Source organism: Dromiciops gliroides, chromosome 1 (assembly GCF_019393635.1).
Source record: "Dromiciops gliroides isolate mDroGli1 chromosome 1, mDroGli1.pri, whole genome shotgun sequence".
In the NCBI taxonomy this organism is placed as follows: domain Eukaryota; kingdom Metazoa; phylum Chordata; class Mammalia; order Microbiotheria; family Microbiotheriidae; genus Dromiciops; species Dromiciops gliroides.
Window position 1 is genome coordinate 503,593,000 of NC_057861.1, and position 11,369 is coordinate 503,604,368.

Below are 11,369 nucleotides of genomic sequence, written 5' to 3' on the forward strand. Positions count from 1 at the left end.
GGTAAAAGCTTCATTCTTTTCCTTTTGGGAACTGCTTAAACTATGAAGATAGGAGGGTCAGCTTATCTGCAAAGAACCCCAGCTGCACAAGCATTTTCCCAGCCTGACACAGATTGGCTAGTGCCTGTTTTGCCTCCCATCACACAGCAATCAAATCTAATTGGTTGACATGATTCAGAGGTGGCTTATATTAAAATGAAGTCGGGGGATATGTGACTCAAGTGGAGATGACATATAGAGACCCCTACCCAGCAGCACAATGGTTCCTATCCAGAACTGGTTCAAGCAGGCCAAATCTCACCAGTAAAGTCCTTCGGTTTATCTAGACAAAAGAATCTGTCTCCACCCAAGGCTCCTTTTGTTAGCTTCAGTTTGGGTTGGGTTTGACCTAGATGAGATTTGATGAAATCTCTCAAGGAGGTCTTGTCTTTGAGTGGAGAGAAAATAGGACTAAAAAGGAGAGATCTCTGGGTCCCCCAAGATATTGATTATTAATAATTATTTCTCACAGCAGCTGAGGGGAGGATGGACTATATAGTGGGGAGAGATTTGTGGAATAGGCCAACCAACACACTATTTCAATGATCCAGATGTGAGGTGATGAGTGCCTATGCCAGGGTAGCGGCAGAACCAAAGGAAAGGAGGAAAATATAGAAGAGATATTACAAAGGTAAAATTGACAGGTCATGGCAACAGATTGGTTGTGGGGTAATTAAGAGTGAGGAGACAAGGATGAATGAGGAGTCATCCAGGTTGTGAGTGTGGGTGCCTGGGAGATGGAGGTATTTTCTTTTCTTTCTTTTTTTTTTTCTGTGTAAATGTCTTTATTTTAAAAAATACAAGAAAGAGTATATAGGGAGTGGGGGTATCCACATAGTGAATAAGGAGTATTTAAGGAATAGGCACCCTTATTTGAACCATCCTGGAAATGCCTAGAGGGAATGAGAACACCCAGGAGCAAGGAACAAGGGGTATTGGTTTGGAAAGGAAGGTCCCCAACCCCAGCTGTAACATCTGCCAAAATGAAATATACACCTATACTTAGCACCCACCCCCTCCCCTCATGCTGGGAACATGCGAATGGCTTCTGCCTCTGTGCAGAGCTCTGAACCTCAAATTCTGAGCCCCCCCAACACACACACCCCCATCCTAGACAAATTAATGCCTCTCTCTTGAGGTTCTTCTGCTCTCCCTGACTCCCCTTCCTCAAAGTCTAGTGAGATCCTCTACTTTTGGGTCTCTCTCTTTTCTGGGACATATTCATCAAATGTACCCTCCCCCTTACACACACATCTCAGTTGACACACATCTGCAATCACTCATACCTGGACACACACACACACACACACACACACACACACGCACAGACATTTGGGCTTTCTTTACATTTGTACTGTCATACATTTAACATGTCTCCATTTAGAATCCCTTTCATTTAAACCTCTCCCATATCAGGATTGAATGAATGAATGAATGAATGAGGGACTTTCCCAAAGCTAAAGTGCCCTTGTATAGCTGTAACTACCCTCACACCTATGCATCTCTCACCTATCTAGCCTCTTTCACACATCTGCTGAGCTTCTAGCCATTGCCTTTCCCTCTCCTTTTCCCTCTGGAGAACCTTCCAAGAACTCAAAACTGATTTATTGTTTCTGGCAAATATCCTACTTCAGGTCTGACACTCTCAGGGCAGGCCTTAGGTCCAACATCCATTGTAAATCCATACTGACCAGGATTCCCAAGGATTCATTGACCCCCTAGGGTGGGGAGAGAGATTTGAGGGGTCTTTTTTTTTTTTTTAGCATTATTACTAAACATAGCCCTCAGGAAAGGGTCTCCTAGGGCCAGAGGAGTGGGAGGGATGGGGACCAGAGAAGTGGAGGCTATGGCTGCTTTGGGGACATATCTCTGGCACAGTCCTATCAGTGTTAGTTCCTAAGGGAAGGAGTGGGGATCCTGGAGGGAGAGGGAGGTGTAACTCCCAACTCAGATCTGTTCTTTGTGTTTCACATGAGCCAGCTTGACATTCTCCTGCTCTGTGGAAGGAGGTGGAGTCTCCAGGTGAAAGTCAATCATGAGCTGATAGACAAAAACTCCAGCAATGGCACCAAGAAGTGGTGAGTCGATGGGGACCTACCACCAGTACCGACCCGTTCTGGAAAGAAAGAAAAAGGAAAGACCTGTATGAGGTTCCTGGCATACAGAGCCCAATCAACCCTCCTTACCAGTCCTCTCATAAGGTATTTATTTTAAGGTAATGTGAAGGACATAGTTGCCCTGATGACCCTTTTTAGGGAGGATGGAAAATAGGGAGAGTCCAATGAGGGGGACCAGGTTGGAAGTTGGAACCAAAGTAGAAAGAAAGAGGGAGGGAGTAGAAAGAAGGGCATCTATCACTTACATGAAGACCTCAGAACCCCAGCCAGCAATGGCGGTGAACAGGCGGGAACCAAAATCTCGAGCTGGATTAACAGCATAACCAGAGTTGACACCCATGGATGTACCGATGACCAGGACCACAAAGCCAACAGGAAAGGCTTCCAGACCTCGGGGAACTGGGTTGTTGTGGGGATCCATGATAGCCAACACACAGACGATGAGTGATGCCGTGACAATGACCTGGTCAAAGAAGCTATTGACCATGTCCAAGTGGCCAGAGGGGTAGGTGGCAAAGATGTCAGCAGTGCCACTGGGGCCAGAGACAAAAAGTTCATTACCAGCAAAGGCCCAAATTGCATCATAGTATAGCCCAAAGACAATCCCAGCCCCTAGGAAGGCCCCCAATGTCTGGGCCAGTGTATAGATGGGCAGCTTGATCCATGGCTCCCTCACCAGGAAGCACATGGCAAAGGTGACAGCTGGATTCAGGTGGGCCCCAGACACCTGGCCAGCAATAAGGATACCAAGTGTGACTACAAAGCCAAAAGCCAGGTTGATGGTAAGAAAGCTACCGTGTGTCCTTCTGCTCAGCACAACCTGGGCCACAGAGCCACAGCCGAATATCACTAGTATGAGCGTCTCAAGGCATTCAGGGAGAGCCTGGCACAGCAGCCAGTACTGGATCTGCAGCAGGTCCCCCCAGTGTGACGCAAGCTCCTTCTAGCGGCCCATGGTTCATAGTAGGGATATAGCAGTGTGGGGCAAGAACTCGTGGGTAAGAGTGCGAGCGTGTGGGGCAGCTAGGTGGCACAGTGGATAAAGCACTGGCCTTGGATTCAGGAAGACCTGAGTTCAAATCCAGCCTCAGACACTTGACACTTAACTAGCTGTGTGACCCTGGGCAAGTCACTTAACCCTCATTGCCCTCAAAAAAACCCCAAAAATACAAAACAAAAAAAGAGTGCGAGCGTGTGTGGGAGCTCTGTATGGGAGCGTCTGAGCTGCAAAGGATAGGAGAGGACCGGATGGAGGTATTTTCAATAGTAATTGGGAAATTAGGAAGAGGAGAGGGTTAGGGAAGTGGAGGGAATAATGGGTTCAGTTTTGGGCATGTTGAGTTTAAGATGTCTACATAATAAAACTTCGCAGGCAGGGGCAGCTAGGTGGTGCAGTGGATAGAGCACCGGCTCTGGACTCAGGAGGACTTGAGTTCAAATCCCACCTCAGACACTTGACACTTACTAGGTGTGTGACCCTGGGCAAGTCGCTTAACCCCAATTGCCTCACCAAAAAAAAAAAAAAAAAAAACTTCACAGGCAGTTAGAGATGAGAGACTGGAGGTCAACAGAGAGGCTAGGACTGGGTTGGGGTAGCTAGGTGGTACAGTGGATGGAGCCCTGGCCCTGAAGTTGGGAGGACCTAAGTTCAAATGCCACAGTCTTTTCCCTAGCATGTCATCCCAGTGACATCCCAGTGGGATGACATGCTAGGGAAAGGACTGTGGTTGATCATTGCAGAACAACCAGGAGCCAGTATCATTTTTCAGAGCCAATTGTGGTGACTGTTTTGTTTGCTGAGGATGTCAATGGTGACGCCTCCCTCTCCTGGGAGAATATGTATCTATTCCAAAAAATCATCTTCATCTGTTGAAAATTTCTTGCATTTCTGTCCAACTAGCTTCTAATAATTTCTAAAAAGTGCTTTAAAACCTTAAGGTGATATATTAATGTTAGCTATGATGATGATGATGCAGCCGCTAAGTGGTGCAGTGGATAGAGCACTGGCCCTGGAGTCAGGAAGACCTGAGTTCAAATTTGGCTTTTAGACACTTACTAGCTGTGTGACCCTGGGAAAGTCACTTACCCTCTGTTTGCCTTAATCCACTGGAGAAGGAAATGGCAAACCACTTCAGTCTCTTTGCCAAGAAAGCCCCATGGGGGGCAGCTAGGTGGCGCAGTGGATAAAGCCCTAGCCGTGGATTCAGGAGGACCTGAGTTCAAATCCAGCCTCAGACACTTGAGACTTAGTAGCTGTGTGACCCTGGGCAAGTCACTTAACCCTCATTGCCCCGCAAAAAGAAGAAGAAGAAGAAGAAGAAAGCCCCATGGATAGTATTGGTGTACTATAGTGCATGGGGTAATGAAGAGTCAGACATGAGTGAACAAAAATTATTACTAGTGTTATTAAAAGCTGGTATTTTGATAAAGCTGGTTAACCCAATTCACTACTGGTCTGTATGTATCTTTTTGTTTGTTTGTTTGTTTGATTTGGAGGGGGGGGTTATATGGGTTGGTTTTTTTTCCAGGACAGTGAGGGTTAAGTGACTTGCCCAGGGTCACACAGCTAGTAAGTGTCAAGTGTCTGAGACTGGATTTGAACTCAGGTCCTCCTGAATCCAGGGCCGGTGCTCTATCCACTGCACCACCTAATTGCCCCCTCTGGTTACTTTTAAAGGAAGGTGAATCTTTTAACTTATACTCCTTCCTACCAAACTGGTTACACAAAAGACCGTCACAAATAACTGTTGTTATTTTGGCCTTCATTTTGGAAGAGGACCAACGACATCACAGTATGATGTCTTGAGTCATGCATGAATTGGATTTAAGGGAGGCAAAGTTTCACAAAGTTGTCAGCCTCACTCTCTCTTCCAGAGTCATTGAAGTCCAGTGGCAAGACACAAGTCAAAACAGCTGGTGATGGCCTGGGATGCCATCAGAGGACCTTGGCATTTTCAACCAAGCTCTAACAGTTCCACAGTGCCTACTTCAGCTACTTTCAAGGCCATTGGAACAAATTGTCCTCACCCACCCATTCTGCCAGGGGGAAATCTTCACAAATTTAGTGTAGACATCCCCCTAATTTACCAACAGCTTTTGAGCCCAGACAGTTTACCTGGGGTGTGGCCACTGTGTATGCTCCAGTTTCTTGGAGCCACAAGTGACGGGTAAAAATGGACACCAAGGGTGGATGAGCGGCCCTGAAAAGGGCTCAGTAAGCTCTCACACCAGAGGTGCTAGTCCTCCTTGAACACCCCACATATCCCATACACAAATAGCAGAGTAAACCCATCTATCTAAGTGCAAAGCAAACATAAATCAGAGAAGTTGTACAAATTAGAAAATACTCTAAGGGGTAGCTAGGTGGGTGTAGTGGATAATGCACTGGCCCTGGATTCAGGAGGACCTGAGTTCAAATATGGCCTCAGACAGTTGACACTTACTAGCTATGTGACCCTGGGCAAGTCACTTAACCCTCATTGTCCCGCAAAAAAAAAAAAAAGGAAGTAAGGAAGAAAAGAAAGAAAGAAAGAAGGAAAATGCTCTAGTGAATGAACTCTTTAGATGGGAAAGAAATGAAATCTCAGCTTAAGGCAAGAGAGGGCCTGTCAAACCCTGAAGATAAATGATCAAAGAGTCACAGAGGTTATGCAACTGGTGTTAATTCTGAAAAATACCATCACACAGGTAATACCCCAACTATTAACTCTGAAAAATAAAATAAAACAAAATCAAACCAAAGAGCTAACAGTGAGTATAAGCAAAAAACCTTAGATATGTACAGTAGACTCTTGGAGACAGATCTTTGCAGAAAGGAAGTCTGCATGGATAGCTGCATGCATCTTTTTTTTCTTTTTTGGGTGAGGTAATTGGGGTTAAGTGACTTGCCCAGGGTCACACAGCTAGTAAGTGTCAAGTTGGCTAAGACTAGATTTGAACTCAGGTCCTCCTGAATCCAGGGCCAGTGTTTTATCCACTGAGCCACCTAGTTGCCCCTTTTCTTTTTTTTTTTTCAGCCTCACTCTCTCCTCCAGAGTCATCTGAGTCCAGTGGCAAGACACTGGTAAAGACTAAGGTCTTTCCCAGGTCTCAGTTTGTTTGAAGCAACGCCCATTCAGTGATTTGAAGATAGAAAGAAATGAGGCAAAAGATGACCTACTTTGCCTACTCAAAAAAAAAAAATCAATCTGGGAGGATAAGAACTTTAGAGTTTCTGGCCAGAATACAAACGATTGCTATTTATACTCAATATCAGAGTCTTATTAGAGATATTTATCTAATCTTCTTTGAGAGAGGAACATTATAGTCCCCTTCTATTATTGCTTTGCTATGGCCTTTTGTAATTCAGTTAATTTTTCCTTTATGAATTTAGATGTGATATCATTTGCTGCATGTTTAATGTTGATATTGCTCTCTTGTTTCTGATTCAGTCTTTCCCATGCCTGTCTCTTTTAATATTATAAATTGTTATTTTTGCTTTGTCCAATAGTATGATTTGAACTCTAGTTTTTTATTCACCTGATACATAGTAAATTTGGTTCCTGCTTCTCATTTTAATTCTATGTATGTCTTTGATTTTTAAATGTCTCTTTAAAGTTTTAAAAAATCTCTTGATGACTCTACTCCCTCCCCCCCCTTTTAAAACTACAGGTGAGGGTTTTTTTTCTTTTCTCCTTTTAGAAAATAACCTTTTTTTTTTTTTTGCTGTGCAATGAGGGTTAAGTGACTTGCCCAGGGTCACACAGCTAGTAAGTGTCAAGTGTTTGAGGCCAGATTTGAACTTAGGTACTCCTGAATTCAGGGCTGGTGATTTATCCACTGTACCACCTAGCTGCCCCCTATAACCTCTTTTTTTTTTTTTCTTTTTCTTTTTCTTTTTTTTTTTTAGTGAGGCAATTGGGGTTAAGTGACTTGCCTAAGGTCACACAGCTAGTAAGTGTTAAGTGTCTGAGGCCGGATTTGAACTCAGGTCCTCCTGAATCCAGGGCCGGTGCTCTATCCACTGCGCCACCACCTGCCCCCTTATAACCTCTTTAAAAAAAAAAAAAAAAAGAAAGAAAATAACCCCATGACTTCTAAAAATAATCTCTATCTCTATGGGATAATTTATTTCATTACTTATTCTTTTCTTGGTAATTATTTACCTTTCCTGTGTTTTTGTTATTTTAGGATGTTTATAAGTCAAGTATTTTTCTCATGTCTTCTTTTTTTCTCTTTTTCAGGAATAGTTCAAATATAGGATAGGCTTAGGCTTGTAAGGTATGCAATTTTGGGTTGCAGTTAGAACTGATAACCTCTGAGGTCCCTTTTAGCTTTAAAGTTAAACTCCTATGATCTTTTGCTTTTCAGAATATACTGTTCCATTCTCTTCTGCAGTTATTAGAGGATGTGGAATAATCTTGTTATTAAAATTAATTTTAAATTGTACAAAAAGTTTGGGTTTTTTTGTTGCTTGCAGAATTTGTTATTCGTCATGAGAATGGCAAAATTTAATTGCCATGTGTCAGGGAGTTTGAAGTACAGGTTTTGTTTTATTTTGTTTTGTTCTGGAGGCAATCTATTGTTTTTTTAATTGGTATTTTATTTCCATTATACAGAAGTTCTGGACAGTTTTCTTGTATTTTTTCCCTCATTGTGGCATTCCAGTATTTTTTTCCCCAGGGACAGATGATCTTTAAAAAAAAAACCACCCAAATTAAAATAAAAACTCCCCAAACAACCCCTCAAAACAAACAAAATACCCAGCTTAATAAAAATTTACAGTAAACATACATAGCATATATTTGTATGTATGATTAAATACTATATTTGTTACTCCCACAGGAACCTAAAAAACCCCAATATATATGCATGTTCTGGGGGGTTGGGGTAGATGAAAGGAGGGGTAGGCACAGGTTTAAACTCACAGAATAGGGGAGACAAGAAAGTGAAAGGAGAGAGAAAATAATTTTTTTTTCTTCTTCTCAATTCTGTCTATATAAATATATTTATAAAGACCAAAAATAAGAGTGGAGATGGAGGAGGGGAGTGAGGAATATAGGACCTCTCCATACCACTCTCAATATATGAAAGAAATACATTTGGGAGTCAGGATGGTAAAAGGGATGTGCAAAAAAGGAGGGAGAGGATGGCTAAGAGAGGGACACAGAAAGGAAAGGAGCCACTTGAAGAAGGAGAGCGAAAAGATAGTAGAGAAAACCCCTATTTTATAACAACAACAAAAAGATAGATGTTCAACAAGAGTGGTATTTAAGTCACTGCTGAGGGGTGCTGGGGGAGAAGATATGAGAAGAATATTTGTTGCGTTTGTTGTTCCAGTCCAGTCTTACCCCATTTGGGGTTTTCTTGGCAAAGATATTGGAGTGGTTTGCCATTTTCTTTACTTACAAGCACCATAAAATAACAGAAACACAAGAAAGGCAAATAATTACAAGGAAAGAATGAGTAATGAAATAAATGATCCCACAGAGATAGAAGTTATTTTAAAAGTTTAGAGGGTTTTTTAAAAGTCCAGTCTCGAGTGCTTGAGACTGGCCTCAGTCTCCATTGGGCTCCTTAGCATCCTGTATATTTACATGTCCGTCTGGATCGGCATCTCCATCTGTCCTTCTTCTGTTATCTCTAGCCCACCCCACCTCGGCTCCCAGCCGGTGATGCCAGCCTCTTCCCCTCCTCTGCCTATGGGGAGCAGCCTGCCCCAGGACCCTCAGGTCGTAGTTCTTTTTGGCCACTTGAAGTTCAAAGTAACTCAAGTTGTTGTTGAGGTAGAGGGAGGCATGCTGGGCCTCTGGTGGCAGCCAGATCTGTGTGCTGGCCATTCTCAGCAGTCCTGTTCTTGTTCCCCACTACACCCTCCCCATCCCCACCCTCAACCTCCCCTGTCCCCACTCCACTGCTACCTGGCAGTCTCTAAGCGTCCCTGAACCACTAGATCTTGGGGGAATTTGTCTGTCTCTGCTGGTGATGCCTTCGGTGAGATCTGTCACCTCCCCAGTTTCCATGCTTCATTCTAATCTGTTCCTCGTGTGGACAGATGATCACATGTTATTGTAATGGTTGGCCCAGGAGGGAGTAGTGCCCATTGCTCTGGGCTGGGCACTGTGTAAGGATAGCAAGGATACTGTGTCCTGTCCAGGCGCTCCTGAGGCTGGTGACAGGAGGCGGTGTTGGGGACCAAATGGGAGATGTGATGGGGCTATTCATCTGTGTGTTGGCTGGGGGCCTGCTCTCAGGGTGCTACAGGTCTCCAGGCTTTTGCCTCTGTTGGTCCATGTTGTAGTATGTATAGTGACTTCACTGAACCATATATGGGGTCTGTGGGACCTGGGAGTCCTCTCTCCCTCGCTTCCTTTCCTGAGACTGTAAGCAATCAGATATGTTATACATGTTCAATCATGTAAAATATTTTCATGTTAGTTGTTTTGTGCAAGTAGACTCAAATAAAAGGAAAAGAATAAAAGAAAGTACAAAATAGCATGCTTCAGTCTATATTCAGACAGTATCAGTTTCCTGGTTCTGCTTCCTTCACTTTGCATCAGTTCATGTAAGTCTTTCCAGGTCTCTCTGAAATCATCCTGCTTATCATTTCTTATAGCACAATAATATTTTATCACGAACATATACTACAGCTTGTTTAGCCATTCCCAAACTGATTTCCAATTCTTAGCCACTACAAAAAGAGCTACTATAAATGTTTTTGTATAAATAGGTTCCCCCCCCCCCTTTTTTATGTCTTTGAGATATAGACCTAGCAGTGGTATTGGTAGATCAAAGTAGGCACAGTTTTACAGCCCTTTGGGCATAGTTTCAGATTGCTTTCACAGAGATTCTTTCTACACTGCCTCTTTCATGGCTCCCAGTGCTGTCACTCCAGGTGAGAATAGAGATCCCACAGAAGTTCCTGGCTTTGGTAATAAGTGGCCACATACCACAGACAGAGCCATTTTGAGTCTCTGCTGCTCCAGGACCAGGGTTCTAGGGATAGGATCTCACTGTCTGTGCTGTTGTAGCAACTGCTAGAGGTGTGGCTCAGCCCCTCCCACTTCCCCCATGTCATTTAGATATCTATTCTGGCCAGTCTCTCAGGCAACTATTCTATGTAGAACCTCTGATATTCTTCCTGTCTCCTTCTTCTAGGGACTTACTCCTCCTTCCCTCCTTTAATAGAACTGATCTGGTTATCGTCCCAGTCCATGTTGTTGTCATCTCTCTTCAAGATGAACTTCTGCTGAAATTCTACATCCTTCTCATCTTGGACGTGCTCTAAGAACATATGTTCTGGGATCCTTGTGTTACTGGTTTTGTTGATGATAACAGCTTTTCCAGTTTGGTCAACATTGTGGTCCATTCCAAAATGGGCAGCAACCTGGTATAACAGCATCTGGTGATATGGGGTCATCTGAGGAAATTTCTTGAACTAGTTATTGTTGTCATTAATAAATTCCAGAATCTCTTGGTCTAACTTTAGCTGCATCACTCTATCCCTTGGGTTTTGTGTTTCCAGCGTATTTACAGAAATGCATGTAAGTGTATTCCAGTGGAGCTTGTATATTTTTTTACTGGAGTCTCTAGACTCTGGCATTTTCCTTGGAATCTTTTCTTTATTTTTATCTGTCTTCCTTTTCTGAGCCACCTTCCATGGACATCTGTTCTTCTTTGTCAGTGGGGCATGTCAGGAGTAGGGTAACGTGCTTCACGTAGATCCTCTGGAAGAATGGTTGGTCCCTACATTGCTCAGAGTTCATAAAGTTTTTTTAATTGATGATGTTGTCAGCTTCATATAAATTGTGCTCTGGGTTATCCTCATTTCACTCTGCATCAGCTCATACTACCCAGTATTCTCCTAAATTACCTCTTTCATAACTTTTCATAGCATAATATATTTATTTTAAGGAATGATTCTATTACATTACTATGCCCCCAAGACTGCATTTTAAGAGTTAAATTCATCAGATAACAAAGAGGAACAATTCTGATGAAAAGAAAAAGTAAGAACTGCCAGAGAAAGACACTTTTTAAAAGGCTAGATTTCAAAAAAAGAAATATACAAAAGAGAAGAGGAAGCAAGGATAGATAACACAAGTAACATAAAACTGAAGCACAGTCCTGTAAGATTATCAGGAGTGCTAAGGCTCAGAATAAACTGAAGCTAGTAAAGAAAGCTAACAAAAAGAGCTAGCTCTACACTTGTGGATTGTCTATATACAACCTATA

The 11,369-nt window shown here is 42.9% G+C and overlaps 2 pseudogenes; both read right to left on the reverse strand.

Moving 5' to 3' along the window:
- Window positions 1–1,922: 1,922 nt before the first annotated feature.
- On the reverse strand, window positions 1,923–3,111 carry LOC122736315 (annotated as a pseudogene).
- A 6,851-nt stretch (window positions 3,112–9,962) lies between these two features.
- Window positions 9,963–10,900, reverse strand: LOC122750878 (annotated as a pseudogene).
- Window positions 10,901–11,369: the final 469 nt, after the last annotated feature.